The sequence below is a fragment of the Salvia splendens genome, chromosome 18 (genome assembly GCF_004379255.2).
Source record: "Salvia splendens isolate huo1 chromosome 18, SspV2, whole genome shotgun sequence".
Taxonomy (NCBI): Eukaryota; Viridiplantae; Streptophyta; class Magnoliopsida; order Lamiales; family Lamiaceae; genus Salvia; species Salvia splendens.
The window spans coordinates 13997961-14024758 of NC_056049.1; the positions used below are offsets into that span (position 1 = coordinate 13997961).

Below are 26798 nucleotides of genomic sequence, written 5' to 3' on the forward strand. Positions count from 1 at the left end.
GTCTATCCAGAACTGATTTTTTGTCTTCTCTAATCAAGTCCTTTTATTTCTGGCGAGCTTTGCCCACCCAAAGGTTAGACTGAGTTCGGGTAACACATTAGAAGGTTCGTGGTTGCGTACGAAGAACATCACGTGGAGAAGGCGCAAACAATCCTCGATTCTTTGGAGAATTTGTTCGGTAATTCTAAACCGTAGGAAATCATGAATTAGGGTTTTATTTCCTAAGCATGATTTATGTGCGTTCTTGTATGCAATTGGTTGTTTAACATGTGAATAATTAATCCCATAATCAGTCAAATAGATCGGTAGATCTGATTTATTTGTTTATGCATGTCTTCCGTTGTGCAGTGGGCACCAATCCCCTTCACTATCTACTAATGTAGGGTGACAGTGGTTGCCTTCAATACACCGAAAGAAGCTAAAGGGCATATGATTAATGCTTGCCCCTAAGTCACATAAGATCTTTGTTTGCCTATTGAGGACTAGAAATTTAAAATTATTTTAAGAGAGAAATTGATTTTCATATAAAATGTAGAGGAATAATTGTAGCTAGTAGATGAGATCTTATATTCAAAATCATCAAATGTCAAAATTTCCCTTTTCATTTAAAATTAAGAAAAAGAGGAGGGATTAATTTAAGCCACTAGATCTCAAGATTATGTGGCCAAGATTAAGTTACTACTAAGTTATAATACAAGATGTATGTTTTCTTTATAATAAAAAACACCCAATGTGGGCGGGGTTTAGGCAAATCCCCAACCTGTAAATATGATCAAAATATATCATTCAAAAACATGACTCAAGCCCAAAAGTAACTTGGATCCAAAGACAGAGCAAGAGAAAGTTAACTGGAAACCCCACAAGTAAGTTATATCCATGCTATCAAGATATAGGTTATCATATGATTAAATCTCTGTATATATACCAACCTGGTTAGTTATCAAATTAAGTTATCAAAATTGACATTTGTAATATACCGAATTGATTTAGTTATGAAAATTATCAAATTAAGCTAATTATCATTTGATTAAACTCTTATATTATGGTATATTATTTAAAAAAAATTGATTTCTAGTAAGTGGCAAAAAGTGATTTGAAGTTTCTCACTTGAATATGAAATTTTAATATTGTAGAATATATGCTTCAGTTTGTCCCACATTGCTAAATGAGCATTCATTGATCCTATTTTTTAAGGAGTTTCATTACTCACTCTGTTATAAAGAAATATACAAATTTATAAATGATACCAGTTTTAATATACCATTGGTCAAATAACAAAGAGACACCCGTTTTAATATACCATTGGTCAAATAAAAAAGAGATGTGAAAAATAAGAGAGGGAGAAACAAATATAATAGAAGTAGTGTTAGTAGATTATGAGGTCCACATGATTATTAGTGTGTAATTAGTTAAAAACTTTTTCATGTTTAGACTTGGTCTAATCTTCGAGGATGGCCTAAAATGGTAAAACTAATCTACTTTTTAAGGACGAATGAAGTATTACGGGAAATTGATCCATAAAAGCATAAACTTTGCCTAATATTTGTTTTTTCCCACGAAATTTAAAATTGGTAGTATATAATAGCACAAAGTTTGCACTTCATTTGGTATTTCCCACGGCATGTCTATTACTATTTGTCTAACTTACTAGGCTTTTTTGTATCACACTTGACACAATTAAATCAACGTGGCTTTTTATCCTACATGTTATGAACTTAAAAAGTGGTTTAAAATATCTAAAAATGTATCACGATTGCCTACGTAAAATAAGATTTAGATGAAAATATCTTATTTGAGTGAGTTTGGGAAATACCAAACCAAATGCAAAGTTTGTGATATTATATACCAATTTCAAAGTTCATGGGAAATACCAAATTGCAAATGAAACACTCTATAAACAAACTAGATGCACTACAAACACACTACACACAATGCATTGCAACTATACACAAACTAGATAGATTAATTACATTATACACAAAATACACACATTACACACACTATAAACCAAATACATATACTAGACACTATACATACAGAATTATACATACAGACAGCTACATACATAAAATAAACATATACAAAAAATACAAACAAAGCACACACAATAAACACACATTGGACACACGCTATACACAATGTTCATAAAACAAATAGACTAAATACACAAAACAGGCAGAACCCTAAAATTACACAGACTACAAACAAAATACAAACATTTCACGCACAAAACACACACACTACATTACACAGAAAATGCACATTATACATAGGACACAAAATACACGCTCTATACAGACTATTCACAATATACACAAACTATACACTAAATATACATGTACAAAAATACATACTATAAGCACCATACACAAAGTACACGCTCTATACACAAAATACAAGCACATTCATACACACATAACACAAAATACACACAACATAGATTGCACATAATACACAAGACGCTATACCCAAAGTATATACACAAAATACACAAGTACATATAGCACACAATACACAAAGTGCTCAAAATACATTGCACACAACACACACACTACACACAAAATATATATACAATATACACAAAACAATGCTACACAATATACACAAATACACACCATGTGCTCATAATACATATATTAAACACAATACACATTTTACATAGGACACAAAATACACGCTCTATACAAACTATTCACAATATACACAAACTATACACTAAATATACATGTACAAAAAACACACTATACGCACCATACACAAAGTACACGCTCTATACACAAAATACAAGCACATTAATGTGTGTTTTATGTAGTGTGTGCATTGTGTATTTTCTGTAGTTTGTGTATTGTGTATTTTCTGTAGCGTGTGTAGCACATAGTCTGTGTTTTGCGTTTACAGTGCATGTATTTTGCGTAACCGCAAATACAAAATACAGATAGTGCCCTACACGCACTCACTATAAAAAATAAACAATACATGTGGTTATTTTGATTTCTTTCGTAGAGTTCTTCCTATGCTCTGGCTCATGTGGTTATTTTGATTTCTTTTGTGCTTATACATTTATATGACTGATCACCTTATAAAAGCATTTTTTAGGTTTCAATTATACTTAAAGCATGTTTTAATTCAAGTTATGAGCATGATACATGTGATAATTGCGCGAATAGAATTTTTCTAAATAATCTGTTAAATAAATTAGAATTATTATGTAATTGATTTTATCATGCGCTTCCGCTGCCAACCCCTTCACACTCGACCACACAAGAATTCGAGTTTAGAGGTTCGTACAACACGATTTATTTAAATATCAGCGTCTTAGGAAAAAGTAGAAATTAGCACAACGGAAACGACTGAAACACGGTTCCATGTATGAAGACATGAACCTCCGAGAGTACTGCATGATTTAGAAATAAGCCCACTTGATTAAGCACTCTCCCTTCATTGCGGCTCAACCTACAGATTTAGAAATACAAGTAGGACTGAGTACAAAACATACTCAGTGAATACATTGCCGAAAGATATAAATATACATGTATACAAGAAATATTGTCAAGCCATTATAACAATAACACTTGGGAGTTTTTTTGTTAAACCTTAAACCTTGCAACTTTTTTAAGAAAATACCTCCTTCTTAGGATATTACTTCCTTGCGATTGCCTTAGTTAAAAAAATTTATTAATGACCATTTAGCTTCAAGATAAGTAAAAGTAGATGTCATGCACCTAGGATTATATCTCGTCTCATTCCTTTAAACCATTAACTTCATTAATTCAACTAAGAGATTTAATTCATTTGCAAGAAATTAATTAAATCAAGAGGTTAAATAATTTAACCATGAATTTACCTTACTCAAATTATGCAAGGACACAAACAAATTTAAGACAATAAATCCCAAAGCTTCAACTTAGACATAGCTTACTAGTTAAATAATTCTAACTTTAAGAATAAATTATTATTATTATTATCATAAAAGTTAGACTAATCCAATATTAAAATTTAAAGAAGACTTTGGCTCAAATATTTTAATTTTAAAGAGTCCATTCAATATAATAAAAGATAAATAAAAGAGGCCCTAAAAATTAATTAATTTTAAGATCCATTCTTTAGCCATTAAAGAAATAAATGATCAAGCCCTACTCACGTCATACTCACTTTGCGCCTCCTGCCCCCCTCCCCACGTCTCTCTCTCAAATCTCCCTTTTCTCTCTCGCCTCTGCCGGAAACGGCTACTGCCGGTCACGCCGGCGCCGACCAGCCGCCCCTCTCTCCTTCTTCCTTTCTCTTTCTTTCTCTTTCCCCTCTTCTCACTTTCTCTCGGTCTCCTTCTCCACCAGCACCACCGCCGGCTGGAAACCGCCGCTGCTGCCGTCGGGCTGCCGCCGCCGCTGCGCCGGCCGCCGCCGCTTCGGAGGTGAGTATATTTCACTTTTTAAATTTTGTAAAACAATTTTCTAAACTTTGAATCTTTGCTTAAATTTTCAGAAATCAAGAGGGGTTGAAAAGACATTGAAAAAGAGTGTCGTCTTTTGCCGGATTTCGTCACCACCGCCGGGCTGCCGTCGCCGCCGCTGAGCCGCCGGAGGGCAGAAACTCCAGCCCATGTATGATTTCTTATTTCCTTAGTTTAATCTTTAATTAATTGGCTTATGTATTTGTGATTCAAGAGGCCAAGGTTTTCCTATTTATGCTTAAGAGTTGAGATCTTGAAGAAATATTAAGCATGCTTGTGTTTTGGGTTTTGGGACGGAGATATGTACTAAATGATGGCATGCTTTGAAGAAAGAATTTTGGTAGGGAACTTACTTAGATGATGAGAAAAAGCTTGATGAATGAACAATATGCAACTCTCCTCTCCTTGCTAGCTAGACTCTTGAAGCACTTTCCTCCAAACTTGAATGGGTGGAAACATGGATTTTTGTGGGTGGAATGGATAAGTTTATATGATGAAACTGATGAGAGATTGTGATGGGAAAAAGGGTTGATAGGGATGTTCTATTTATAGTGAATTTCTTACCGTGTGATGTTTAATGTGGCGACAAGATACATAAGGCTCCTCTCCTCTTATTCTTCATACTCATCATGGTGTTGGGGACTTTGTTCCTCTGATTCTAATTAACTCACTGTTGGAGCATGCATGGGGAGGATTTATTCATGCAAGATTTTGAAAATGATAATGCATGTGTGCTATATGGGCTATGGCTAGCTGCAACGGGACGAGCAATTTTGTTTAGGTTTGTATACTCAATGTCATACACAAACTAAACATTGCACAATTATGCCCACTGTTGAGGTTTTGGGGCACTTCAGGCCTTTGTTTGCTGCGTGCATTTGAATAAGCAATATCTATGGGATATTAAGAAACCTATTTAATATTGTAAGCATTATATCTGGGATGTTGAGTAATACTAGTTCAGTCATGCACTTCAGCTCATTCTTCAATTTAATATTTGCCATGTTTTTCTGTTAATTCATCAATTCAACAAATAGGTCATAAAGTCTAATATTTAGATGCATCAAAACATTTGTATATGGTTTCCAAAAACAAAGATGATGAACTTGTGATTTTAAGGTCCCATATTGTTTCATGCCTATTGTTTGTTCTACTTCTAATTTACGGAACAGTTTAAACATTATTTACTACAGATTTATATAAAAAAGTTTACTAATTATATTACTAACCTATTTAAATATATTTTTCTATTTATGTATCAGGTTGCATAGAAAAGAGAAGATTATGATTGCAGCTTTGGAAAAAGGCAAAACACCAATTTTAAGAGAACTGTTTAATGCAGAACAGTTTCAAAGCAGGTACGTAGAAAAAATAAAGAAGGTATGCTATGGTTTCCATGACCACAAGTCCACAAGTTGATCCAGTTCTTTCTTGACTTCATGTATAATATATTGTTGGTCTTAATATCGTGGCCAAGTGTTATTGATGTAAACATTTGTAACCATTACAAGTCCACAAAATTTCTGAATTTTGCAGGTTATTACAGATGTAAACATTACGATAGGAAGAAAAAAAAGGAAAAAAAAAGTGTTGCTGATGCAGCTGAATCTATTCAAGCACCGGGCAACCTGTATAGGAGTCTGAGAACACTTCCCAAAAACAGGAAAAAAAAGAAGAAAAGAAAAAAAGGAAAAAAATGGAAAAAAGGAAAAAAAGAAAAAAAAGGAAAAAAGAAGGTAGAGACGAATACTCAACTATGCCTGTGGAGCATGAAGATGTTGAGGTTTGAGCTGTTGTTTTCCCTCTTACCTTTTGTGTGATTGCTGAATTTATTATTACGGATATCACGATAGATATTTTTGACTAACTGGGCCATATTTCTTTATAGCCAAGAGAAATGACTTTGGAAGACATTGAGAACAGATTAGGATAAAGACGATTACTCAACTAAAATGTGCGGTGTGGAAAGAACGGCTTAAAGGTTAGGGTTCAAATTATTGCTTGACCTTATTTGTGACCGTTATATTGTTAGGTCTGTTTGTGTGTTTTCCCCCTTAAGTTATGGTTTTGCATCGTGGGCTCATTGTATCTCACTTTTTGGGTGTAAACATGTCCCTTAACCGTATGATTTACAGCTTACTAGAAACAATGATTGCATGTTTGCATCATAGAAATTTGTTACAATTACAAATGGATACAATTTTATCAGGCTATGATGCTAATGTATGCTTAGAAAAATAACTCTTGACCTGTGCATCTGTTTTGCAAGTCAGTTTGGTGTCTTTTGATAATTTCATTATAATTTTATCGTTCTTCTGTTTTTCTTGAGGATAATTTCTCTGGTTAGTTAATATACTCCCGTTGAAGAAATTGCCAGTTTTTCTATGTGTGGTTTCCTTGTCTACCAATTTTTTTTATAGATTTAGCAACGTTAGCATGGTATTGTCCTGCCTTAGTAATTCAGTCTTATATCTCTCCCCTTATAGGTATCCAAAAATTTGAGAATATACAGGGTTCCGCTTTTGCTATTATTAGCGAATGATTGAAGTAATATGGAGCTTTTCAAGGTATTATGCTACTTTCCATTATAACTCATTCATCTTATAATCAAAAATTGATTAGGTTATTCCACTTTTCCATATCATTATATTGATTTTTCTCATGCCGCATATCCATTGCAGATAATTGTGATTCTGGTAGCATTTTATTCATACTTTTTATATTTTATTTTCAGAATGCTTCAAATGGTGTGAGAGGAAAGAGGCTGTCGCTGAACTAACAGAACTTGCACCCGCCAAAAAGATTACTCCTGGAGATTTTTCAGAAGTTTGTCGTACAATAAAGAAGGTATGCTATGGTTTCCAGGACCACAAGTCCACAAGTTAATCCAGTTCTTTCTTGACTTTATGCAGAACATATTGTTGGTCTTAATATCGTAGCCAAATAATTCGTGTTGCCTGCACAACATTTTTGAATCTTGCAGGTTATCACAGATGTAAACATTACGATAGGAAGAAGGAAAAAAAATAGTTTCTGTTGCAGAAAAGGGCAACCTTTTTAGGGGTCTGAGAACACTTCCCAAAAAAAAAAGGAAAAAATGGAAAAAAAAGAAAAGAAAAAGAAAAAAAGGAAAAAAGAAAAAAAAAGTAGAGATGATTACTCAATTATGCCTGTGGAGCTTGAAGATGTTGAGGTTTGAGCTACGATTTTCTTTTCCCCTCTTACCTTTTGTATGATAGCTGAATACAATTAGGGACATCACGATAGATATTTTTGACTAACTGGCCCATTTTTCTTTACAGCCAGGAAAAATGAGTTTGGAAGAGATTGAGAACAGATTAGGATCCCTTATTCAAACGGAGACGATTACTCAACTAAAATGTGCTGTGTGGATAGAGCAGCTTAAAGGTTAGAGTTCAAATTACCATTTGACCTTATTTATGACAGTTACATATTTAGGTCATATATATGTGTGTTTTTATGTGTGTTTTCCCCCTTAAAATATGATTTTGCATCAAGGGTTCATTGTATCCCACTTTTTGGGTATAAACATGTACATCAACTGTATGATTTGCAGCTTATTGGAAACAATGATTGCATGTTTGTCTATAAACTGAGATTTTAGACACTATCATGCGTCCCAGAAATTTGTTACAAATGGAAACAATTTTATCTTGCTCTGATGCTAATGTATGATTAGAAAAATAACTCTAGACCGGTGCATCTGTTTCTAAGTCAGTTGGTGTCTGTTGATCATTTCATAGATGATTATGTTTCATAATTATTTTATCGTTATTCTGTTTTTCTTAAGGAAAGTTTTTCAGGTTAGTTAATATGCTCCCGTTGAAGATTGTCAGTCATTCCATGTGTGGTTTCTTTGTCTACCTAAATATTTTACTGATTTAGCAACGTTAGTATGGAATTGTTCTGTCTTAGATATTCTTCATCCTATATTTACAAGTATATGGATTCTACAATCTGCTTGTTTGAATTTTTCTTTTGCTCTTAAGATAAACCTTTATCCAATTCCTTTGCCAATGTTTAACTTGGACAAATTTATCTTGTATATTTGAAGCAAAATAGTATATGGGGTGTAGATTAATCCTCATATAATGGCTTTTTACTTTCAATTTTCTTGATATTCTCTTTAAATACTGCTTTGTTTATTGGTCTTTTTTAAAAAGGTTATATTGCTGAAATATACATTTTGTTTTTGGTTCTTCGATGTTAGAGTATTAAACTTATTGAGATGCTTTTGTATGAATTGCTTTAAAAAATGAGGCCACCCATTCAAAATTGTTATCTTGCTAATGATAAAATCTGTAATTCAATTTTTAATTTCTGATTTTTTTGTTTCAGCTATTGTGTCTTTTAAAGAGCAGCTGAAGCATGCTTTAATGAAATATTGAGGGTTTGTTTACAAGAAACTGTATGAACATCCAAAATTTTTATTCCTTGAATGAGGTTTGCTAACTTTAGTTGTTAGGTGGCACTAAACCTATCTTATATCACTCCCCTTATAGGTATCAAAAAATTTGAGAGATTTACAAGGTTCCACTTTTGCTATTATTAGCGAATGAGTGAAGCAATATGGAGCTTTTCAAGGTTAATATGCTACTTTCCATTATAACCCATTCATCTTATAATAAAAAATAGATAAGGTTATTCCACTTTTCCATATCATTATATTGATTTTTCTCGTACCATCTTATGATTCTGGTAGCATTTTATTCATACTTTTTATATTTTATTTTCAGAAAGTTTCAAATGATGTGAGAGGAAAGAGGCTGTCGCTGAACTAACAGAGCTTGCATCCACCAAAAGATTACTCCTTGAGATTTTTCAGAAGTTTGTCGAACAATTAAAAAGGTATGCTATGGTTTCCATGACAGCAAGTCCACAAGTTAATCCAGTTCTCTCTTGACTTTAGGTAGAACATGTTGTTGGTGTTAATATTGTGACCAAGTAATTAGTGTTGCCTGAGCAACATTTTTGAATCTTGCAGGTTATATCACAGATGTAAACATTATGATAAGAAGAAAAAAAAGGAAAAAAAAGCGTTGCTGTTGCAGCTGAAGCTATTCAAGCTCTGGGCAACCTGTATAGGAGTCTGAGAACACTTCCCAAAAAAAGGAAAAAAAGGAAAAAAAGAGAGAGAGAAAAAAAGGAAAAAAATGGAAAAAAAGAAAAAAGGAAAAAAAGGAAAAAAAAAGGAAAAAATGGAGAAAAAAGAAGAAAGGAGAAGACTATTACTTGACTATGCCTTTGGAGCTTGAAGATGTTGAGGTGCTGTTTTCTTTTCCCCCTCTTACCTTTAGTATGCTAGCTGAATACATTATTATTTGGGGCATCATGATAGATATTTTTGACTAACTGGCCCATTTTTCTTTTCAGCCAAGAGAAATGAGTTTGGAAGAAATTGAGAGCAGATTAGGATCCCTTATTCAAGTAGAGACATTACTCAACTAAGATCTGCTGTGTGGAGAGAGCGGCTTAAAGGTTAGGGTTCAAATTACCGCTTGACCTTTTTTATGACAGTTACATATTTAGGTCACATATATGTGTGTTTTCCCCTTAAGATATGGTTTTGCATCTAGGGTTCATTGTATGCCACTGTTTAGGTATAAACATGTCAATCAACCGTATGATTTGCAGCTTACTGGAAACAATGATTGCATGTTTGGTCTCTTAAATGAGATTTTAGACACAATATCCTGCATTAGAGAAATTTGTTACAAATGGAAACAATTTATCTGGCTTTGATGCTAATGTATGCTTAGAAAAATAACTCTTGACCGGTGCATCTGTTTCATAGATGATTATGTTTCATTATAATATTATCGTTCTTCTGTTTTTCTTAAGGAAAATTTTTCTGGTTAGTTAATATGCTCCCGTTGAAGAAATAGTCAGTTATTCCATGTGTGGTTTCCTTGTGTACTTAAATATTTTATAGATTTAGCAACGTTAGTATGGAATCTTTCTGTCTTAGTTATTCTTCCTCCTATATTTACAATTATATGGATCATATAATCTGCTTGTTTTGAATTTTCCTTTAGCTCTTAAGATAAACCTTTATCAATTCTGTTGCCATTGTTTAATTTGGAAAAAATTATCATGTATATTTGAAGCAAAATAGTATATTGGGTGTAGATTAATCCTCATATCATGGCTTTTTATTTTTAATTTTCTTGATATTCTCTTTATATACCGCTTTGTTTATTGGTCTATTTTAAAAAGGCTAGCTGTTGTCTTTGGTTCTTTGATGTTAGAGTATTAAACTTATTTAGATGCTTTTGTATGAATCGCTTTAAAAAATGAGGTCACCCATTCAAAATTGTTATCTTGCTAATGATAAAATCTGTACTTCAATTTTTAATTTATGAATTTTTTGTTTCAACTACTGTCTTTTAAAGAGCAGTTTTAAAGAGCAGCTGAAGCATGCTTTAATGAAATATTGAGGGTTTGTTTACAAGAAACTGTATGAACATCCAAAATTTTTATTCCTTGAATGAGGTTTGCTAACTTTAGTTGTTAGGTGGCACTAAACCTATCTTATATCTCTCCCCTTATTGGTATCCAAAAATTTGAGAGATTTACAAGGTTCCACTTTTGCTATTATTAGCGAATGAGTGAAGCAATATGGAGCTTTTCAAGGTTAATATGCTACTTTCCATTATAACCCATTCATCTTATAATAAAAAATAGATAAGGTTATTCCACTTTTCCATATCATTATATTGATTTTTCTCGTACCATCTTATGATTCTGGTAGCATTTTATTCATACTTTTTATATTTTATTTTCAGAAAGTTTCAAATGATGTGAGAGGAAAGAGGCTGTCGCTGAACTAACAGAGCTTGCATCCACCAAAAGATTACTCCTTGAGATTTTTCAGAAGTTTGTCGAACAATTAAAAAGGTATGCTATGGTTTCCATGACAGCAAGTCCACAAGTTAATCCAGTTCTCTCTTGACTTTAGGTAGAACATGTTGTTGGTGTTAATATTGTGACCAAGTAATTAGTGTTGCCTGAGCAACATTTTTGAATCTTGCAGGTTATATCACAGATGTAAACATTATGATAGGAAGAAAAAAAAGGAAAAAAAAGCGTTGCTGTTGCAGCTGAAGCTATTCAAGCTCTGGGCAACCTGTATAGGAGTCTGAGAACACTTCCCAAAAAAAGGAAAAAAAGGAAAAAAAGAGAGAGAGAAAAAAAGGAAAAAAATGGAAAAAAAGAAAAAAGGAAAAAAAGGAAAAAAAAAGGAAAAAATGGAGAAAAAAGAAGAAAGGAGAAGACTATTACTTGACTATGCCTTTGGAGCTTGAAGATGTTGAGGTGCTGTTTTCATTTCCCCCTCTTACCTTTAGTATGCTAGCTGAATACATTATTATTTGGGGCATCATGATAGATATTTTTGACTAACTGGCCCATTTTTCTTTTCAGCCAAGAGAAATGAGTTTGGAAGAAATTGAGAGCAGATTAGGATCCCTTATTCAAGTAGAGACATTACTCAACTAAGATCTGCTGTGTGGAGAGAGCGGCTTAAAGGTTAGGGTTCAAATTACCGCTTGACCCTTTTTATGACAGTTACATATTTAGGTCACATATATGTGTGTTTTCCCCTTAAGATATGGTTTTGCATCTAGGGTTCATTGTATGCCACTGTTTAGGTATAAACATGTCAATCAACCGTATGATTTGCAGCTTACTGGAAACAATGATTGCATGTTTGGTCTCTTAAATGAGATTTTAGACACAATATCCTGCATTAGAGAAATTTCTTACAAATGGAAACAATTTATCTGGCTTTGATGCTAATGTATGCTTAGAAAAATAACTCTTGACCGGTGCATCTGTTTCATAGATGATTATGTTTCATTATAATATTATCGTTCTTCTGTTTTTATTAAGGAAAATTTTTCTGGTTAGTTAATATGCTCCCGTTGAAGAAATTGTCAGTTATTCCATGTGTGGTTTCCTTGTGTACTTAAATATTTTATAGATTTAGCAACGTTAGTATGGAATCTTTCTGTCTTAGTTATTCTTCCTCCTATATTTACAATTATATGGATCATATAATCTGCTTGTTTTGAATTTTCCTTTTGCTCTTTAAGATAAACCTTTATCAATTCTGTTGCCATTGTTTAATTTGGAAAAATTTATCATGTATATTTGAAGCAAAATAGTATATTGGGTGTAGATTAATCCTCATATCATGGCTTTTTATTTTTAATTTTCTTGATATTCTCTTTATATACCGCTTTGTTTATTGGTCTATTTTAAAAAGGCTATATAATGCTGCAGTATACATGTTGTCTTTGGTTCTTTGATGTTAGAGTATTAAACTTATTTAGATGCTTTTGTATGAATCGCTTTAAAAAATGAGGTCACCCATTCAAAATTGTTATCTTGCTAATGATAAAATCTGTACTTCAATTTTTAATTTATGAATTTTTTGTTTCAACTACTGTCTTTTAAAGAGCAGTTTTAAAGAGCAGCTGAAGCATGCTTTAATGAAATATTGAGGGTTTGTTTACAAGAAACTGTATGAACATCCAAAATTTTTATTCCTTGAATGAGGTTTGCTAACTTTCGTTGTTAGGTGGCACTAAACCTATCTTATATCTCTCCCCTTATAGGTATCCAAAAATTTGAGAGATTTACAAGGTTCCACTTTTGCTATTATTAGCGAATGAGTGAAGCAATATGGAGCTTTTCAAGATTAATATGCTACTTTCCATTATAACCCATTCATCTTATAATAAAAAATAGATAAGGTTATTCCACTTTTCCATATCATTATATTGATTTTTCTCGTACCATCTTATGATTCTGGTAGCATTTTATTCATACTTTTTATATTTTGTTTTCAGAAAGTTTCAAATGGTGTGAGAGGAAAGAGGCTGTCGCTGAACTAACAGAGCTTGCATCCACCAAAAGATTACTCCTTGAGATTTTTCAGAAGTTTGTCGAACAATTAAGAAGGTATGCTATGGTTTCCATGACAGCAAGTCCACAAGTTAATCCAGTTCTCTCTTGACTTTATGTAGAACATGTTGTTGGTGTTAATATTGTGACCAAGTAATTAGTGTTGCCTGAGCAACATTTTTGAATCTTGCAGGTTATATCACAAATGTAAACATTACGATAGGAAGAAAAAAAAGGAAAAAAAAGCGTTGCTGTTGCAGCTGAAGCTATTCAAGCTCTGGGCAACCTGTATAGGAGTCTGAGAACACTTCCCAAAAAAGGAAAAAAAGGAAAAAAAGAGAGAGAAAAAAAGGAAAAAAAATGGAAAAAAAGAAAAAAGGAAAAAAAGGAAAAAAAAAGGAAAAAATGGAGAAAAAAGAAAAAAGGAGAAGACTATTACTTGACTATGCCTGTGGAGCTTGAAGATGTTGAGGTGCTGTTTTCTTTTCCCCCTCTTACCTTTAGTATGCTAGCTGAATACATTATTATTTGGGGCATCATGATAGATATTTTTGACTAACTGGCCCATTTTTCTTTTCAGCCAAGAGAAATGAGTTTGGAAGAAATTGAGAGCAGATTAGGATCCCTTATTCAAGTAGAGACATTACTCAACTAAGATCTGCTGTGTGGAGAGACCGGCTTAAAGGTTAGGGTTCAAATTACCGCTTGACCTTTTTTATGACAGTTACATATTTAGGTAACATATATGTGTGTTTTCCCCTTAAGATATGGTTTTGCATCAAGGGTTCATTGTATGCCACTGTTTAGGTATAAACATGTCAATCAACCGTATGATTTGCAGCTTACTGGAAACAATGATTGCATGTTTGGTCTCTTAAATGAGATTTTAGACACAATATCCTGCATTAGAGAAATTTGTTACTAATGGAAACAATTTATCTGGCTTTGATGCTAATGTATGCTTAGAAAAATAACTCTTGACCGGTGCATCTGTTTCATAGATGATTATGTTTCATTATAATATTATCGTTCTTCTGTTTTTATTAAGGAAAATTTTTCTGGTTAGTTAATATGCTCCCGTTGAAGAAATTGTCAGTTATTCCATGTGTGGTTTCCTTGTGTACTTAAATATTTTATAGATTTAGCAACGTTAGTATGGAATCTTTCTGTCTTAGTTATTCTTCCTCCTATATTTACAATTATATGGATCATATAATCTGCTTGTTTTGAATTTTCCTTTTGCTCTTTAAGATAAACCTTTATCAATTCTGTTGCCATTGTTTAATTTGGAAAAATTTATCATGTATATTTGAAGCAAAATAGTATATTGGGTGTAGATTAATCCTCATATCATGGCTTTTTATTTTTAATTTTCTTGATATTCTCTTTATATACCGCTTTGTTTATTGGTCTATTTTAAAAAGGCTATATAATGCTGCAGTATACATGTTGTCTTTGGTTCTTTGATGTTAGAGTATTAAACTTATTTAGATGCTTTTGTATGAATCGCTTTAAAAAATGAGGTCACCCATTCAAAATTGTTATCTTGCTAATGATAAAATCTGTACTTCAATTTTTAATTTATGAATTTTTTGTTTCAACTACTGTCTTTTAAAGAGCAGTTTTAAAGAGCAGCTGAAGCATGCTTTAATGAAATATTGAGGGTTTGTTTACAAGAAACTATATGAACATCCAAAATTTTTATTCCTTGAATGAGGTTTGCTAACTTTAGTTGTTAGGTGGCACTAAACCTATCTTATATCTCTCCCCTTATTGGTATCCAAAAATTTGAGAGATTTACAAGGTTCCACTTTTGCTATTATTAGCGAATGAGTGAAGCAATATGGAGCTTTTCAAGGTTAATATGCTACTTTCCATTATAACCCATTCATCTTATAATAAAAAATAGATAAGGTTATTCCACTTTTCCATATCATTATATTGATTTTTCTCGTACCATCTTATGATTCTGGTAGCATTTTATTCATACTTTTTATATTTTATTTTCAGAAAGTTTCAAATGGTGTGAGAGGAAAGAGGCTGTCGCTGAACTAACAGAGCTTGCATCCACCAAAAGATTACTCCTTGAGATTTTTCAGAAGTTTGTCGAACAATTAAGAAGGTATGCTATGGTTTCCATGACAGCAAGTCCACAAGTTAATCCAGTTCTCTCTTGACTTTATGTAGAACATGTTGTTGGTGTTAATATTGTGACCAAGTAATTAGTGTTGCCTGAGCAACATTTTTGAATCTTGCAGGTTATATCACAGATGTAAACATTACGATAGGAAGAAAAAAAAGGAAAAAAAAGCGTTGCTGTTGCAGCTGAAGCTATTCAAGCTCTGGGCAACCTGTATAGGAGTCTGAGAACACTTCCCAAAAAAAGGAAAAAAAGGAAAAAAAGGAAAAATGTTGAAGATTGTCAGTCATTCCATGTGTGGTTTCTTTGTCTACCTAAATATTTTATAGATTAAGCAACGTTAGTATGGAATTTTTCTTAGTTATTCCTCCTCCTATGTTTACAGTTATATGGATCCTATAATCTACTTGTTTTGAATTTTCCTTTTGCTCTTAAGATAAACCTTTATCAATTTTGTTGCCATTTTTTAATTTAGAAAAATGTATCATGTATATTTGAAGCAAAATAGTATATGGGGTGTGGATTAACTGCTTTGTTTATTGGTCTTTTCTAAAAAGGTTAGATAATCCTGTAGTATACATGTTGTCTTTGGTTCTTCTATGTTAGAGTATTAAACTCTTGAGATGCTTTTGTATGAAATGCATTAGAAACGAGGCCACCCATTCAAAATTGTTATCTTGCTAATGATAAATCTGTAGTACAATTTTTAATTTATGAATTTTTTGTTTCAGCTGTTGTGTCTTTTAAAGAGTAGGTTGAATCACAAACTGATTTGGATCCATCTGTTGAGAGGTCGATCCATTTACTTTGTGTTATTCCCAGCTGGAATGAGAAAAATGTTCAGGTGCTGCATCCAGAAACTTAAAATTTTTACATAATTTCTTTGTTGTTATCGACTACTTGGAATGTTGAACTTGCTTAAGCATGGTCTGTTGAACAGGTCCTGCAAGAAGTTATTGATATTGTCACCCAAATTACTGCGGTAGCATCGAAGCTTCCTAAAGAGTGTGTTGTGAGAAAATCTTCAAATGGTGTAAGAGGAAAGAGGCTGCTGCTGAACTAACAGAACTTGCATCCACTAAAAAGATTGCTCTTGGAGATTTTTTAGAAGTTTGTCGAAAAATAAAGGTGTCCAGTTCTCTCTTGACTTTATGCACAACATATTGTTGGTGTTAATATCGTGACCAAGTAATTGGTGTTGCCTGAGCAACATTTTTGAATCTTGCAGGTTACTATAAGAAAAAAAGAAAAAAAGGAAAAAAAAAGAAAAAAAAGGAAAAAAAGGAAAAAGGGGAAAAAAGGAAAAATAAAAGAAAAAAGAAGTAGAGACGATTACTCAACTAAGCCTGTCGAGGATGAAGATGTTGAGGTGTGAGCTGCTGTTTTCTTTTCCCCTCTTACCGTTTGTATGATGGCTTAATATATTATTAGGGACATCACAATAGATATTTTTTACTAACCGTCCCATTTTTTTTACAGCCAAGAGAAATTAGTTTGGAAGAGATTGAGAGCAGATTAGGAATTCAAGTAGAGATGATTACTCAACTAACAGAACTTGCATCCTCCAAAAAGATTGCTCTTGGAGATTCTTCATAAGTTTGTCGAACAATAAAGAAGGTATGCTATGGTTTCCATTACCACAAGTCCACAAGTTAATCCAGTTCTCTCTTGACTTTATACATCGCATATTGTTGTTAATATCTTGACCAAGTAATTGGTGTTGCCTGAGCAATATTTTTGAATCTTGCAGGTTATATCACAGATGTAAACCGTTGCTGTTGCAGCTGAAGCTATTCAAGCACTGGGCAACCTTTATAGGGGTCTGAGAACACTTCCCAAGAAAAAGGACAAAAAAGGAAAAGAAAACAAAAATAAAAAGAAAAAAAAGAAAAAAAGGGAAAAAAGAAAAAAAGGAAAAAAAGAAAGAAAAAAGAAGTAGAGACGATTACTCAACTAAAACCTGTGGAGCATGAAGATGTTGGGGTTTGAGCTACTGTAGGTATCCAAAAACTTGAGAGATATACAAGGTTCTGCTTTAGCTATTATTAGCGAATAGCGAATGATTAAAGCCATATGGTGCTTCTGAAGGTATTATGCTACTTTCCGTTATAACTCATTTATCTCATAATCAAAAATATATTAGGTTATTCCACTTTTCGATATCATTATATTGATTTTTCTCGTGCCACATATCCATTGCAGATAATTATAATTCTGGTAGCATTTTTTTCATACTGTTTATATTTTATTTTCAAAAAGGTTCAAATGGTGTGAGAGGAAAGAGGTTGTCGCTGAACTAACAGAACTTGCATCCACCAAAAAGATTACTCCTGTAGATTTTTCGGAAGTTTGTCGAACAATAAAGAAGGTATGCTATGGTTTCAATGGCCGCAAGTCCACAAGTTAATTCAGTTCTCTCTTGACTCTATGTAGAACATGTTGTTGGTGTTAATATTGTGACCATGTAATCGGTGTTGCCTTAGCAATATTTTTGAATCTTGCAGGTTACAGATGTAAACATTACGATAGGAAGAAAAAAAGGAAAAAAAAGCGTTGTTGCAGCTGAACCTATTCAAGCTCTGGGCAACCTGTATAGAAGTCTGAGAACACTTCCCAAAAAAAGAAAATAAAAAGGAAAAAAAAAGAAAAGAATAAAGGGGAAAAAGTAAAAAAATGGAAAAAAGAAAAAAGGAATAAAAAAGGAAAAAAAAGCAAAAAAAGAGAAAAAAGTAGAGATTATCACTCAACTATGCCTGTGGAGCTTGAAGATGTTGAGGTGCTGTTTTCTTTTCCCCCTCTTACCTTTGGTATGATAGCTGAATGCATTATTATTAGGGACATCACGATAGATATTTTTGACTAACAACCCATTTTTCTTTACAGCCAAGAGAAATGAGTTTGGAAGAGATTGAGAGCAGATTAGGATCTCTTATTCAAGTAGAGACGATTACTCAACTAAAATGTGCGGTGTGGAAAGAGCGGCTTAAAGGTTAGGGTTCAAATTATTACTTGACCTTATTTGTAACAGTTATATATTTAGGTCTATTTATGTGTGTTTTTCCCCTTAAGTTATGGTTTTGCATCGTGGGCTCATTGTATCCCACTTTTTGGGTGTAAACATGTCCCTCAACCGTATGATTTACATGGAAATTTGTTTCTGGATTTATGTGTGTTTTCTCCCTTAAGTTATGGTTTTGCATCGTGGGTTTATTGCATCCCACTTATTGGTTATAAAAATGTCCATCAACAGTATAATTTGCAGCTTACTGGAAACAATGATTGCATGTTTGGTCTCATTCTGAGATTTTAGACACAATATCCTGCATCGTAGAATACATATGTCCTGATAATTCTTATCTAACATATTTAAACAATCTTGGATCCTTTCTTGACTCTTGATCTTCTTTAACTTCGATAGGGTACTTGAATTTCTTCAAGAGCTTCTGGATCTGTTGAGAAATGAGGGGCTACACTATCAGAAGGTAACTGATGTGATGTGCTTTTCTTTATTGTTATGAGTTTTCTGTCTGTAAGTTAATGTCAAATGATTCTGGTTGTTTTGAATTGGATTGAATTTCTTTTTATTTTTTTTCAGAAAGTAATATCTCAAGCAGTATCTAATGTCTTATTATCTTGGACTGCAGTCTGGACATAACATTGAAAAGTTCGAGAAAAAATGCATGAACTGATGAACCAAGTCATCCAAACATATTCTGCTGCAACGACTATTCCTCACATTTTACAGGGTTTGCGTTCTAGGAACAACAGAATGAGGACCGAGTCCGCTGACCATGTTGGAGTCTTATTAGATAACTATGGAGCTGAGGTAACGAGTTAGCCAACCGCCTTATTTATTCTTCATTGCATAAGTCTCTAGTGCTTTATTGTTTTTGTGTGCTATATCGTTCCATGTATTCCTGTTGGCAGATAATTAGCCAGTTAAAATCCTTGCAAATTGTCGCAAGTTAACTGCTGAACGACATGGGGACACCCCAAAGCTGTGTTAAATAATTTGGCTATAGGTTATAATATTCTTTATAAGCTTATAACTTACTATTGTTGGGTTGTTCATTTAGACTTTTTATACTATATTCATTGTTTCTTAAGCTATGAAAGTTGTGGCAAGTGAATGCATAGTTATTACTTTTGTTTTGAACATTTGTCGCCATGAGTGAGGCGCCATGGCGGTGCCATGGCCTTTGTTTTTAGCCCTGAACCCTGCCCAATTAATAAAATAAAAGGACAAATTAACTCAAAACTTGGGGCTTTTTTTAGAATCAGTTTACAGTCCCTCGAAAACACCCTACTTCGCCATGAATGTGGCGCCATGGCGGTGCCAACCACAGTGCCATAGTTTCCCTGCCGCCCCCTGCCTTGGCTGAATGATCTAATGATAATTAAAATTTTATTAATAAATAAGTAATAATAATAATAATAATTTTAATATAATCAATAATATTAAAATTATTTTAAGATTTTCTTAATGAATTATTAATGAAAAACATAATAATAGTTGTTATAATATTTTTTATTATTATAATGCATAATTTTATTATTTAAATTAAGATTTTCTTAATAAGTAAATATATAGCATAATAATAAGAAATAATAATATAATAATTATTATTATAATTATTAATTAGTATTTTGATGTAGTTAGAATGTAACTTAAAATTTTCATTAAAATCTTCTTAATTGGTTATTACTAAATTATAACAAAATTTGATCAGCCTGAAAGATTCGAACAAGGTTGGTGCAGATTTATTTTTTAGGGCAATAAGGTGCAAATATTTTGGTAACTGCAGGCTGCAAACAGTGCCTGTATCTTGTTTTGGAAATAAAAGAGATGATTAACTTAGTGTTACTCTCGCAGGATGACAGGGAAAGGATTATTGTTCGCAGATTCAAATTTGAAGAATTGAGAATAGAGGAAATTCAAGATCATGAGGTTTCCAATCTATTTTAAGATATCTTTATTAATTTTGGGGATTAGATTTTCCACACCCCAGAGGAAGCCTTCATACAACTTTTGAGAACTTTTGTCCGCTTTTGGGTTTGGGTAAATGGTGTTAGACCATTAGTGTTGACTTGTTTTTACATTCTTTATAGATCCTTGTAAGTGACTTTCGAGAGGATCTTCATCGGAGGCTCTTAAGTGCTGACTTCAAAGATCAAGTTGATGGCATTGAGATATTACAGAAGGTTCTTTCAACATAAATTCTAGTTTCTATTCTGTACCTTGACATTTTCTTTTAACCTTCGATTAGTTTTTTTTATTGGCAATGTAGTCATTTGTAGCAGTTGTAAATCTTACATGTAGTTTTGAGAGGCAAATGCTCATATTTTTCTCTGATGTTGGTTGTGTTATAATTAGTAAGCTTTTGGTTATTTCTTATATGATAGTTTTTACTTGATTTGGTCGATCTGTCTCGTCAAGCATTATGTCCGAAAGCAGCCCTAAAGACAGCTAAACCGATTGGTCATGGCGACCTCGAATCTCGGCATGGAAGCAGAAATGGACCATTCTTCAGTTTTTTTTTGGTTAATATCTTTATTTTGAACCATAAATTATTTGTTAATTGATGTCCTATTTATTCAGAGAGGTGTACCTAACAAGGGATCCAGGCAAGAATCCATCATGTCTGTTCAAGACATCAACATTCAGTCACATGTTTTGATCAGCCTGAAAGATTCAAAAAAGGTTGGTGCAGATTTATTTTTTAGGGCAATAAGGTGCAAATATTTTGGTAACTGCAGGCTGCAAACAGTGCCTGTATCTTGTTTTGGAAATAAAAGAGATTATTAACTTAGTGTTACTCTCGCAGGATGACAGGGAAAGGATTATTGTTCGCAGATTCAAATTTGAAGAATTGAGAATAGAGGAAATTCAAGATCTTGAGGTTTCCAATCTATTTTAAGATATCTTTATTAATTTTGGGGATTAGATTTTCCACACCCCAGAGGAAGCCTTCATACAACTTTTGAGAACTTTTGTCAGCTTTTGGGTTTGGGTAAATGGTGTTTAGACCATTAGTGTTGACTTATTTTTACATTCTTTATAGATAGTGACTTTGCTTTACCTCTCAAACAGAATGATGTCATGAAATACTTTCGAGAGGATCTTCATCGGAGGCTCTTAAGTGCTGACTTCAAAGATCAAGTTAATGGCATTGAGATGTTGCAGAAGGTTCTTTCAACATAAATTCTAGTTTCTATTCTGTAACTTGAAATTTTCTTTTAACCTTCGATTAGTTTTTTTTTTTATGTCAGCATGCCGTGTGCTTAGCTATCTGAATTTATCCAATGATATTATGAAAAAGAAATGAGAGGTATCATATTTGTTGAGTATTCTCAAGACACTTGTTATTAGAACATTTGTTTATTCAGTTTGTTTGTGGAATTGCTAAAATTACAAATTGTTATTGATTTTCCAATATCTAGCTTTCTAATGATGTTACAACTAGTGCATATATATATATGTTCGGATTATTCTTATCTATCATATTTAAACTATCTCTCTTGACCTTCTGTAATTTTGATAAGGTACTTGAAATTATTCCCGAGCTTCTGGATATGTTGAGAAATGAGGGTTACACTATGACAGAAGTAGAGGAAACCATCTTTCTTCCTGGCTTGGTTGAGAAGGTAACTGATTTGTTAGCTGTCTATTTGATATGCTTTTATTTGTTGTTAAGAGTTTTTCTAGCTATATGTCTTTGGCATGTGATTCTGGCTGTTTTTGAATTGGATTGAATTTCTTTTTTATTTTAAAATGTAATATCTCAACCAGCATCTCCAAAGTGTTATTAAGCTAAGGAAGTTGTTGTGGAGAGTGAATGCATAGTTATAACTTTTGTTTTGAACATTGTCTTTCCTGATAATTCTACAAATTATATAGGTGATGATATTTGGATATATGTCAGGATCCTTACCGAGGCACAATTAAGTATGTTGAACTTGCTGTTATTTATGTATACTCTATAATATACTGAAATGATGGAGAGGAATGTCTTTGGACCCAAATATGTTCCAAATTGTAGTGTGACAAGGCAAGACATTCATTGTAAACTGTTTCTATAATTTATATTTGCATAATATTGAAGGGAAAAATTATTAATGACCTCATTGGTCCTTTCCTTTTTGGTTATGGTAATAAGTTTTTAATGCCCACAGGTTTAATCCAGCTGAACAAAGTGGGGACTTATCAAGACCCGTTGGCATCCCAACATTCAATCATTATAGACTACCAATGCCGCAGGCTTAGTCTGCTGTTGGGCTAAAATCATAGAATATGGTTCTCCTGAACAGGGTAGGGGGTAAAGATGAGGAATATTTTTCAATGGAATGCTTTTTTCAGAAGATTAGGTATGTCTTTGAAATATCTGCTCAGATTTGTTAATCGATGCATTTGAAAAAAGTTGTCCGAAGAACCAATAGTATGATAATTTGTTAATATTAGTTATGGGGAATCAATAGTCTTCGAATCACATTTAATCTATTACGAACATCTTAACTAACTTAATGTGTAGACAATTCTTTGGATTTTAGTTTGAAAAGTTTGTACAATACTGAGGAAGCAAATAGACTGACATTTTTTTAAAAGATCTAACAAGATTGCATTACTGAGTGGTTGATGTTGGTCAGTAATATCTTAAAATGTTAAAAATTGTATGTTCACATGATCTCATATAATTATTGGTTTTTCAAAATTGTATTAGCACTTTACTTAATGCTTGAATTAGAACTTTTTTTATCTACTTTTCTAATTTTGTCTACTGATAATATCTCTGATTCTGTTTTGTTTGTCCAATGTCATTTCTACGTTTATTTGGGCAATTATAGCTTTCTCTTGAGAAACTTATTGTTGTTTTTGGCAACAGGCTGATGAAGGCATGAAAGGTGTGCTATGAATTGTCACAAGCAACTGCTGATCCCAAGAGTAGCACAATGGGCTGATAAAATATATCACCGTTTCTTCATTCTACTTTATCATACCGAGCTACTCCACCAAAAAATCTCGTGCCATTAATGAAAATATAATAATAATTATAATATTTTTATTATTATTATAATGTATGATTTTATTAATTAGATTCAGATTTCTAAATAATATAATAATATCAATAATAATAATTATAGTTATTATTAGTATATGAATGTAGTAGAATATAATTCACAGTTTCAAATTTTCATTAAAATTTTCTTAATTAGTTATTACGTACTAAATTAAAACAAAAACATATAATAATAATAATAATAATAATAATAATAATAATTATTATTATTATTATGACGATTTTATATTTTGATTATTGAACCAAGACATATTATATAATTGCTTATGACATTATGCTTTCTTTATTGTTTTAATAACCGATACTCTTATATATGACAAACTAACCTAGTTTCTTTACAGCTAACAGATATGAGTTTGGAAGAGATTTGGAGCAGATTAGGATCCCTTATTGATTCAGAGACGATTACTCAACTAAAAAGTGTTGTGTGGAAAGAGCGGCTTGAAGGTTAGGGTTCAAATTACTGCATGAACTTATTTATGACAGTTGTATATTTAGGTCATATTTATGTGTGTTCATTGTAATGATATTATGAAAAAAATAGAGTTATCATATTTGTTTTTTTGTCAGCATGCCGTGTGCTTAGCTGTCTGAATTTATCTAATGATATTATGAAAAAAAATGAGAGTTATCATACTTGTTGAGTATTCTCAAGACACTTGTTATTAGAACATTTGTTTATTCAGTTTGTTTGTGGAATTGCTAAAATTACAAATTGTTATTGATTTTCCAATATCTAGCTCTCTAATGATGTTACAGCCAGTGAATATATATGCTCGGATAATTCTTATCTATCATATTTAAACTATCTCTCTTGACCTTCTACAACTTTGATAAGGTACTTGAATTTATTCACGAGCTTCTGGATATGTTGAGAAATGAGGGCTACACTATGACAAAAGTTTAGGAAACCATCTTTCTTCCTTGCTTGGCTCAGAAGGTAACTGATTTGTTAACTGTCTATGTGATATGTTGTTAATAGTCTTCTGGCTATATGTCTTTGGCATGTGATTTCGGCTGTTTTTGAATTGGATTGAATTTCTTTTTTTTTTAAATGTAATATCTCAACCAGTATCCAAAGTTTTGTTAAGCTAAGGAAGTTGTGGCGAGTGAATGCATAGTTATTACTTCTGTTTTGAACATCGTCTTTCCTGATAATTCTGAAAATTATGTAGGTGATGATATTTGGATATATGTCAGGAAGCTCCGAGGTATGTTGAACTTGTTATTTATGTATACTCTATACTTAAATGATCGAGAGGAATGACTTTGGACCCAAATCTGTTCCAAATTGTTGTGTGTCAAGGCAATACATTCATTGTAAATTGTTGCTATAATTTATATTTGCATAGTATTAATGGGAAAAATTATTAATGACCTCATTGGTCCTTTCCTTTTTGGTTATGGTAATTAGTTATTAATGACCTCGTTGGCCCATAGGTCTGATCCAGCTGAACAAAGTGGGGACATATCAAGACCCATGGGCATCCCAACATTCAATCATTACTCAAACTTTTATGTACTGAATTACTGATTGTCTATAATCAACACCACTATCCAAACTGATTTGCTGTTTTCCCTTGAACACATCTCTTAATAATTTATAAGATGTGTTCACTTTCTACTAATTTATGTTTTTTTTGAACTCTCAGGGAGAACTATGGCGTTTCTGAAATCCACACAGATAGACTACCAATGCCGCAGACTTAGTCTGGTGTTGGGCTCACAGACTGGAATGAAGCTTTAAAAATCATAGAATATGGTTCTCCTGAACAGGGTAGGGGGTAATGATGAGGAATATTTTTCAATGGAATGCTTTTCGGAAGATTAGGTATGTCTTTGAAATATCTACTCAGATTTGTTAATCGATGCATTTGAAAAAAGTTGTCCGAAGAACCAAATAGTGTGATAATTTTTTAATATTAGTTATTGGGAATCAACAGTCTTCGAATCCCATTTAATCTATTTTGGACATCTTAACTAACTTACTATGTAGATAATTCTTTGGATTTTAGTTTGAAAAGTTTGTACAATACTGAGGAAGCAAATAGATTGACATTTTTTTTAAAAGATCTAACAAGATTGCATTACTGAGTCGTTGATGCTAGTCGGTAATATCTTAAAATGTTAAAAATTGTATGTTCACATGATCTCATATAATTATTAGTTTTTCAAAATTGTATTAGCACTTTTCTTATTGCTTGAATTAGAACTTTGTTTATCCACTGTTCTAATTTTTCTTCATAATTTTGTGTACTGATAGTATCTCCGATTCTGTTTTGTTTGTCCAGTGTCATTTCTACGTTTATTTGGGCAATTATAGCTTTCTCTTGAGAAACTTATTGATGTTTTTTGGCAACAGGCTGTTGAAGGGATGAAAGGTGTGCTATGAATTGCAAATGCTGATCCCAAGAGATGTTTAGGTGCTGCATCTAGAAATCTAAATTTTTTACATAACTTCTTTGTTGTTACCGACTACTTGGACTACTGAGAAGGTCCTGCAACAAGTTATTTATATTGTCACCCATATTGCTGCGACAGCATCAAAGTTTCCTAAAGAATGTGTTGTGCTTTCCTTTCAGGTAATAATAGTTTGGTGCAATCATAACCATGAAAATTTATTTGCATTTCTTTGATTGCCTATGTAGTTATTTGTCACAATCGTAACTCTTAAACGTAGTTATGAGATGCAAATGCTCATATTTTTTCCTGATGTTTTTCTGATATTCGTCGAGTTAAAATTAATAAGCTTTTGGTTATTTCTTACGTATGCTAGTTTTTACTTGATAGGTATAACTCAAAGAGGAGCCGACATAAAGACTCGTGCTCAGGCCATGAAGTGTGTTTAACATCAAACATCTAAACCCCTCAAAAGTTGTCTTATTATTATTTTTTTGCATTTTTATTTATCGTGTGCATAATGAGTGTAGTATGTGCCACCTAAGTGTAGTGTATCTAGTGTGTTTATAGTTTGTGGAGTGTGTATATTTTTGTATAGTGCGTATATGTTTGTAAAGTGTTTGTAGTGTGTATGTTTGCTGTAGTGTGATTGTATTGTGTGTGTAACATAGTGTCTGGATTTTGCATGTGCATAGTGCATGTGCATTGTGCATGTGCATGTGCATGTGCATGTGCATGTGCATGTGCATTTAGTCACGTTTGTTTTGTGTAGAGTATGAATTGTATGTATTTTGTTTATATATTT

General features: G+C 32.6%; 3 long non-coding RNA genes across 14 annotated transcripts; all 3 read left to right on the forward strand.

Moving 5' to 3' along the window:
• The first annotated feature begins 4139 nt into the window (after positions 1-4139).
• LOC121777415 lies at positions 4140-19000 on the forward strand. 10 transcript variants are annotated; one of them, XR_006045495.1, is made up of 32 exons: positions 4140-4411; positions 4483-4601; positions 5713-5808; positions 5987-6233; positions 6339-6431; positions 6937-7017; positions 7185-7297; positions 7434-7643; positions 7753-7858; positions 8810-8879; positions 8974-9111; positions 9208-9319; positions 9456-9736; positions 9845-9949; positions 11257-11368; positions 11505-11785; positions 11894-11998; positions 13090-13227; positions 13324-13435; positions 13572-13850; positions 13959-14063; positions 15389-15500; positions 15637-15813; positions 16250-16362; positions 16459-16646; positions 16747-16887; positions 16998-17135; positions 17269-17606; positions 17778-17886; positions 18023-18294; positions 18402-18507; positions 18937-19000. It is a non-coding gene; the product is annotated as an uncharacterized LOC121777415 (long non-coding RNA). The 10 variants fall into 10 exon arrangements; XR_006045490.1 differs by having other exon boundaries at positions 8974-9055; XR_006045491.1 differs by lacking the exon at positions 8810-8879 and having other exon boundaries at positions 5713-5830; positions 8974-9055.
• A 1414-nt stretch (positions 19001-20414) lies between these two features.
• On the forward strand, positions 20415-21390 carry LOC121777417. Its single transcript, XR_006045502.1, has 3 exons — positions 20415-20466; positions 20628-21219; positions 21344-21390. It is a non-coding gene; the product is annotated as an uncharacterized LOC121777417 (long non-coding RNA).
• A 417-nt stretch (positions 21391-21807) lies between these two features.
• Positions 21808-26798, forward strand: LOC121777416. Of its 3 annotated transcripts, XR_006045500.1 has the most exons (10): positions 21808-21847; positions 22062-22163; positions 22692-22883; positions 23399-23417; positions 23935-24040; positions 24769-24804; positions 25246-25424; positions 25956-26016; positions 26089-26175; positions 26384-26798. It is a non-coding gene; the product is annotated as an uncharacterized LOC121777416 (long non-coding RNA). The 3 variants fall into 3 exon arrangements; XR_006045499.1 differs by having other exon boundaries at positions 25956-26175; XR_006045501.1 differs by having other exon boundaries at positions 23942-24040; positions 25956-26175.